The sequence below is a fragment of the Plecotus auritus genome (assembly GCF_963455305.1).
Source record: "Plecotus auritus genome assembly, chromosome: 6".
NCBI lineage: Eukaryota > Metazoa > Chordata > Mammalia > Chiroptera > Vespertilionidae > Plecotus > Plecotus auritus.
In genome coordinates this window covers 36,590,800-36,598,480 of record NC_137773.1, presented here as the reverse complement: position 1 = coordinate 36,598,480, position 7,681 = coordinate 36,590,800, and the positions used below count along the sequence as shown (strand labels likewise).

General features: G+C 42.9%; 1 pseudogene across 1 annotated transcript; it reads right to left on the bottom strand.

The window, feature by feature from the left end:
• Positions 1-6,010: 6,010 nt before the first annotated feature.
• LOC308250249 (large ribosomal subunit protein uL22-like) lies at positions 6,011-6,543 on the bottom strand (annotated as a pseudogene). The gene has a single exon. The product of its transcript is annotated as a large ribosomal subunit protein uL22-like (transcript).
• Between the last annotated feature and the right edge of the window lie 1,138 nt (positions 6,544-7,681).

Here is a 7,681-nt window from a genome sequence, read left to right as displayed (position 1 = left end):
TTAGCAAACCACTAAGTGAAAATGTATGTTTATTTCTATTTTTATGTATTTCATAGGGACCAAATGACATTATGTAAGTAAAGCTTCTTTGTCAATGGGTAAAAGATGCTACAAATAATTATTTTAGGCTATGTTAGCATTTAGTGTCAGATTATAGAAATTTTATTACCTTAAATCTATATTTTTTGAAACATATAACTTTGAAATATATGCTTCTGAGTCCCCATTCACTTTTATTAAAAATATATTTTTATAGATTTCAGAGAGGAAGGGAGAGGGAGAGACAGAAACATCAATGATGAGAGAGAATCATGGATTGGCTGCCTCCTGCACCCCCCCCCCCCCCACACTGGGGATTGAGCCCACAACCCCAGCACATGCCCCCTACCAGAATCGAACCCAGGACCCCACAGTCCGCAGGTCAACGCTCCATCCACTGAGCCAAACCAGCCAGGGCCCCATTCACTTTTTAAATTAATAATTATCCAACACCTAAAATGTTTTAGGAACTGAGGATAAAGCACTAAATGAAGTTCTTGTACACATGGAGCTTTCTTCAGATAATAAAAAGAGATAATGTCCAACAAACATAAATACTCTAAAGAAAAATAATTGAGTGACCCTAGTCAGGTAGCTCAGTTGGTTAGAGCATCGTCCCATAGCTAAGGTTGGGGTTCCTCCATCAATTGAAAGACTGATTTAGCAAACCACTAAGTGAAAATATATGTTTATTTCTATTTTTATGTATTTCATAGGGACCAAATGACATTATGTAAGTAAAGCTTCTTTGTCAATGGGCCAAGGCACATACAAGAGTCAGCCAACTATGCATAAATAAAGTGGAACAATAAATCATGTCTCTCTCTTGCTCTTCCCCCCTTGAGAATTTTGATGAATGAGGATTTATCTGGAAGAAATACTAGAGCATCATTCCAAATTTCACATTTATATTTTACAAATATTTTAATGAAACCTCTTGAGTCAAGGATTCTATTACCTCCAGCTAAAAGTTTTTTTTTCTTTTTTAATATATTTTTATTGATTTCAGAGAGGAAGGGAGAGGGAAAGAGAGATAGAAACATCAATGATGAGAGAGAATCATAGATCAGCTGCCTCTTGCATGCCCCTTACTGGGGATCGAGCCCATAACCCGGGCATGTGCCCTTGACTGGAATTGAACCTGGGACCCTTCAGTCCACAGGCTGGTGTCTATCCCTGAGCCAAACCAGCTAAGGCTATCTCCATAACTTTTTCATCATCCCAAACAGAAACTTTGTAGCCACTAAAAAATGACTCTGCCCTGGCCAGTGTGGCTCAGTTGGTTGGGCATCGTCTGGAGCACTGAAGGGTTGCCAGTTTGATTCCAGTCAGGGCACATGCTTGGGTTGCTGGTTTGAGCCTTGTCTTGGCACATGCAGGAGGCAGCCAATCAATGTTTTTCTCTTACCTCTCTCTCTAAAAATCAATTTCTTTTTAAATGACTCTGGATTTACCTCTACCCACAGCCCAGGGTAACCTCTATTCTAACGTTCTATGAATTTGCTTATTTTAGATATCTCATATATATGAAATCATACAATAGTTGTCTTTTTGTGTCTGACTTTTGTACTTAGCATAATGTTTTCAAGGCTTATTCATATTGTAGCATGTATTAGAACGTCATCCTTTTTATGGCTGAATAATATTCCATTGTATTTATATAACACATTTTGCTTATCTACTCATCTGTCGATGGGCACTTGTTTCTACCATTTGGCTATTGGGAATAATGCTGCTAATGAACATTGGTGTACAAGTATCTAGTTGAGTCTTTGCTTTCAATTTCTTTAGATATATAACTGTAGAGAGCGCCTGAGAAGGCACATGGGCATTCTTTAATTATTGTCAGCTGAACCCAAGGCGACACATTTACCAAAAAGGCAGATGTGTTATCAGCACTGACTCTTACCTTTGCCCAGGTGTCGGTGAGTGGGCTTTGATATGTAAATCCAGTCAAGCACCAGGAATGCTCAGGCCTACTCAAGAATGCAAATAATCTCCTTTGTCTTGACTTTTGGTGAAACTTCCTGGTATGTGGGGGTATAAAATAAACACGCTGCATCGGCTATGGGGCACTGTCTCTCCAGCAGAAGAGGGCAGCGGTGCCACCTGGTTCCCAGCTTTTTCCTTCCGTTTTGTGTCTTGTCTCTTTCTTTCATATCTTCTCAATCCCCAGCTCCTCAACTCAGGAACTGGACCCACTCTGGACGCGGAAAAGAGAGAAATATTTTTACATCATATAACTAGAAGTGGAATTTATGGGTCATATGATAATTCTATGTTTATCTTTTTTTTAGGACAAAAATTAATTTTTAAAAAGTAAAATCAGCCGAGACCGGTTTGGCTCAGTGGATAGAGCGTCGGCCTGCGGACTGAAGGGTCCCGGGTTTGATTCCGGTCAAGGGCATGTGCCTTGGTTGCGGGCACATCCTCAGTGGGGGGTGTGCAGGAGGCGGCTGGTCGATGTTTCTCTCTCATCGATGTTTCTGGCTCTCTATCCCTCTCCCTTCCTCTCTGTGAAATATCAATAAAATATATTTAAAAAAAAAAAAAAAAGTAAAATCAGCTCTGGTTGGGTAGCTCAGTTGGTTAGAGCATCGTCTTGATACACCAAGGTTGTGGGTTTGATCCCCAGTTAGGGAACATACCAGGATCAACCAATTCATGCATAAATAAGTGAAACAACAAATCAATGTTTATTTCTCTTTCTCCTTTCCTTTCTCTAAAATCAATAAATTAAAAAAATTTAAAAGCAAAACAAAAAAATGTTATAAAGCTTACAAATGTGTATAATGAAGTGTAGAGAGTGCCTGGGAAGGCACATGAGCATTTCTTTAATTATTGTCAGCTGAGCCAAAACTGGTTTGGCTCAGTGGATAGAGCGTCAGCCTGTGGACTGAAGGGTCCCAGGTTCGATTCCGGTCAAGGGCATGTAACTTGGTTGCAGGCACATCCCCAGTAGGGGGTGTGCAAGAGGCAGCTGATCGATGTTTCTCTCTCATCGATGTTTCTAACTATCTATCCCTCTTCCTTCCTCTCTGTAAAAAATCAATAAAATATATTAAAAAAAAATTATTGTCAGCTGAATCCAGTGGTGTTGGCAGAGCCACATCCTGGAAACACACCTTGCCAGAGGCAGGAGTGTTGTCAGCTTGACCTTCAGCTCAGGTGCCAGGGGGTGGGTTTTGTTATTTAAATACAGCCAAGCACCAGGAATGAATACGACTTAGGCCCACCCAAGAATGCACATAATCTCCTTTGTCTTGACCTTTAGTAAAACTTCCTGGTTTTTGCTGTATAAAGTAAACGCACTGTATTGGCTCTGAGTTCCTGTCTCTCCATCAGAGGACAGTGGTCCCATCCGGCCCCAGCATTTTCCTTCCATCTCTGTGTCTGTCTCTTTTTTTCATTTTCTCAATCCCCAGCAGCCCCTACTTAGGAACCGGACTGCTCTCTAGCCATGCTGTATGCAGAAAAGAGAGAAATATTCACAAGGAAGACATGCCAGTGATTTATTTAACTCATTAATAGGGGACTGGCAGGATAGTAAAGCTGATTCAATGCAGAATTTAAGAGACTGAAGTGAAAGAAAGAATGCTGAGATTAGATTGTTAAATTAAATACAAAACTTTTATTGTTCTACAGTGCAATAAAATCATAATCTTTGGGCATATCTTTTCTAATCTTGGGACAAAAATAATTTGCATCTCTCCTATACAAAAACCATTTGCAATTTATCAATCTTTTATACATTAATATTGGATTTTACAGAGTCTGGGCCATTTTCTATTGTTTTATTATGATATTGAAAGAATAAGCAGTAATATTTTTGCCTTATCTCCCAATTTTGGATAGTTTTTCTTAACTTTGTATTTATTGTCTTTTATTTTGTTTGCGGTTGTTTTGCATTCATTTTTCTATCTTTTGCTTTTACAGTTTTTCTTTTGGTGTTATACGTACAAAAGTTCACTATGTTTGGATGTTTATATAAATATATATGAATATGTATTTATTCACCTTTATTTTCTGGTAATTACATGGCTTTATTTTTTTTTCAGAACTCCAAATTTTAATCCCATCTTATCCAAAAAAGTAGCAAGACATAAAACAGCATGTTTCTGAACCAAATTAATGGCAGAAGAACAGAATAATCTATTTTTAAATTCTAATCAGAAAACTTGTTTGATCACTTGAAATATATCTACAGTAATAAAAGAGAAACATGCAAATTGACCATCACTCCGCTACACCCACCAGCCAATCAGGAGGCAATATGCAAATTAGAAGGACAAAGATGGCAGCCGCCCAGCTGCTCCAGGCACCGAGTGGCCGGGCAGGGCAGGATGCCTGCTATGAGAGGGAGGGTGGGGGGCGAAGGGATCTACAGGAGCAGCACTCTGGCTGCAGCGAAGACAAGACTGCAGACTCTGGCCTGAGTCTGCAGCGAAGATGGCAAACTCCAGCCAGAGTCTGCAGTGAAGATGAAGGCTGCAGAATCTGGCCAGAGCCTGCAGCAAAGTCAAAGAAGGCAGACTCCGGCCAGAGTGAAGGGCTGAGTCCCGGGTGTCGGAGGAAAACCGGTGCTGGAAGCCAAGAGAAGGAAGGCCTATTGCACGAATCTCTTTGTGCAACGGGCCTCTAGTTTAGTAATAAAGACAATCAACATTCTGCTTTTACTATTATTAGATTTACTAGAGGCCCGGTGCATGAAATTTGTGCATGGGGAGGGTGTTCCTCAGCTCAGTTTGCACTCTCTCCAATCTGGGACCCCTCAAGGGATGTCCGACTGCCTGTTTAAGTGGGCAGTCGGACATCCCTCTCACAATCCAGGACTGCTGGCTCCCAACTGCTTGCCTGCCTGCCTTCCTGATTGCCCCTAACCGCTTCTGCCTGCCAGCCTGATCACCCCGTAACCACTCCCCTGCCAGCCTGATTGATGCCAAACTGCTCCCCTGCCAGCCTGTTTTCCCCTAACTGCCCTCCCCTCCAGGCCTGGTCACCCCTAACTGCCCTCCCCAGCAGGCCTGGTCACCCCTAACTGCCCTCCCCTGCAGGCCTGGGTCCCCCCCAACTGCCCTTCCCTGCAGGCCTGGGTCCCCCCCAACTGCCCTCCCCTGCAGGCCAGGTCACCCCTAACTTCCCTCCCCTGCAGGCCTGGTCCCTCCCAACTGCTTTCCCTGCTGGCCATCTTGTGTCCACATGGGGACAGCCATCTTTGACCACATGGGGGCATCCATCTTCTGTGTTGGAGTGATGGTCAATCTGCATATTACTCTTTTATTAGGTAGGACAGAGGCCTGGTGCACGGGTGGGGGCCAGCTGGTTTGCCCTGAAAGGTGTCCCAGATCAGGGTGGGGGTTCCCTTGGGGCGTGGGGCGGCCTGGGCGAGGGGCCTATGGTGGTTTGCAGACCGGCCATGCCCCCTGGCGACCCAAGCGGAGGCCCTGGTATCTGGGTTTATTTATCTTCTATAATTGAAACTTTGTAACCTTGATGTGGCAGGGAGAGCCAAGCCTCCTGCTTGCTCCGTGGCAGCAGCCATTTTTTGGGGGATTTATGTATCTTCTATAATTGAAACTTTGTAGCCTTAAGCGGAGGCCTGGGCTGGCCAGGGTGTGTGGAAAGCTTGGCTTCCTCCATCGCCGGGGGCAACCCTAGGCTCCTGCTCTTTCACTCCGTGGCAGCAGCCATTTCTGTTTGGGTTTATGTATCTTCTATCATTGAAACTTTGTAGCCTTGAGTAGAGGCCTAGGCCGGCAAGGGCAGGCGGAAAGCTTGGCTTCCTCCATCGCTGGGGAAACTCAAGCCTCCCTCCTGCTCTCTGTGGTGGTAGCCATCTTGGTTGGGTTTATTTGCATATTCGCTCCTGATTGGCTCATGGGCATGGCTTTGTGGGTGTGGCTTGTGGGTGTAGTGGAGTGACAGTTAATTTGCATATTACTCTTTTATTAGATAGGATTTTATGCTGAATTTACTCCCAGGCCATAAATTTTTGTTTCTTCAGTTTCTTCTGTGAAACCTCTTCTACTGGTTTAGGAAAAATCTGCTCCTTTTCAGTGAGGATCATCTCAATGTGGCAGGGAGAGCTCATGTATGGGTTAATCCGCCCATGAGCTCTGTAGGTTCTTCGCTGCATCTTGGGAACTTTGTTTACCTGAATGTCAATGACCAGAGAGTCTACATCTAAACTCTAAGTTCAGCATTGCTCTCAGCATTTTTAAGCATGTCCAGCAAAAATGTGGCACTCTTTTTGGGCCATAAACCCTGTGTCCAGCCCCACTGTTACACCTGGGCACATCTACCAACTCCACTACTGTAATGACGGAATGGCACACATTGCTTCTTTAAAGTGACATCCTTCAGATACTTGGTGGCTTTTTGAATATGCATGCCCTTGATGGCCTGGGCAGTTTTGTGAGTGTTCTTAAAGTGAACATGGAGATTTGAGCCTCTAGGTTTGCATGACTTTGTGGGGTTTTCTGGGTCTAGAGAATAGCAAACCATTTTCAGAGGTTACCAATGGCTGCTTTAGTGAAGAACATGGCTTTATTTTTTAAAAAAATATATTTTATTGATTTTTACAGAGAGGAAGGGAGAGGGATAGAGAGTTAGAAACATCGATGAAAGAGAAATATCAATCAGCTGCCTCCTGCACACGCCCTACTGGGGATGTGCCCACAACCAAGGTACATGCCCTTGACCGGAATCGAACCTGGGACTTTTCAGTCCACAGGCTGACACTCTATCCACTGAGCCAAACTGGTCAGGGCAATTTTTGAAATTTAATTTGTAAACTTTTAAGTGTTTGATTTATTAGGAATATACTATTGTATATGGTTTGAGGTAGGGATCTAAATTTTTTCCCGAAATGGTTAGCTAATGTCCCAACATCACCCCCTCTAGTTTTAAAAATGCCATGTATCATATGCTAAATTCTCATACTTGAGTTTGTTTCTGGACTTTTATTTCTGTTTGTCTTTGTAGTTTCTTGTACCAGTATCATAGCTGTAATTATTACTACTTAATTATACTGTGCTCCTTCTTGCAGTTCTGATAGGATGGCTTTGCTAGCAACCACACCGTTGGTCAAGTCACTTCTCACAGAGGAAGGGTAAGTGGCCAGCCTTGCTTCACAAGTACCAGCAATTATCAAATGTTGCAGTGAAACTGTGTTGCATTTAGGAAACCCCATTGACAATCTTAGAGGAAGACACTCACCTAAGGAACCTGGAAGCACATGCTGAGTGGGAGGGAGGAGGAGAAGCTCATTAATGAATTTCCTCTCAATCATGTGGTTATTCTTTTCATTTACATGGAGATGCCAGATTGTCACTGTGTCCCCCAACTTTGGAAGGAGATTTTACTTTTAGAGAAGAAGCTCTAAGGAAAAACATTAGAGAGAAGCCCTAGGGAGGCATTTTTGGCACTCCACTGGCATTCTAAAGGACTATAAGAGATCAGATGGGACCTTCTCGGGCCTCTGGATTTCATCTCACTTAGATATAAAATAGACATACCAAATATGAATGTACTACTCTTTCCTGACTACTCATGTTATCTGCTGATACTATTGGAATAAAAAAAGATATTCTCACTGGTGCTGGCTGCAGAACCCAATAAGGCTATCTAGTTGGAATCTTTA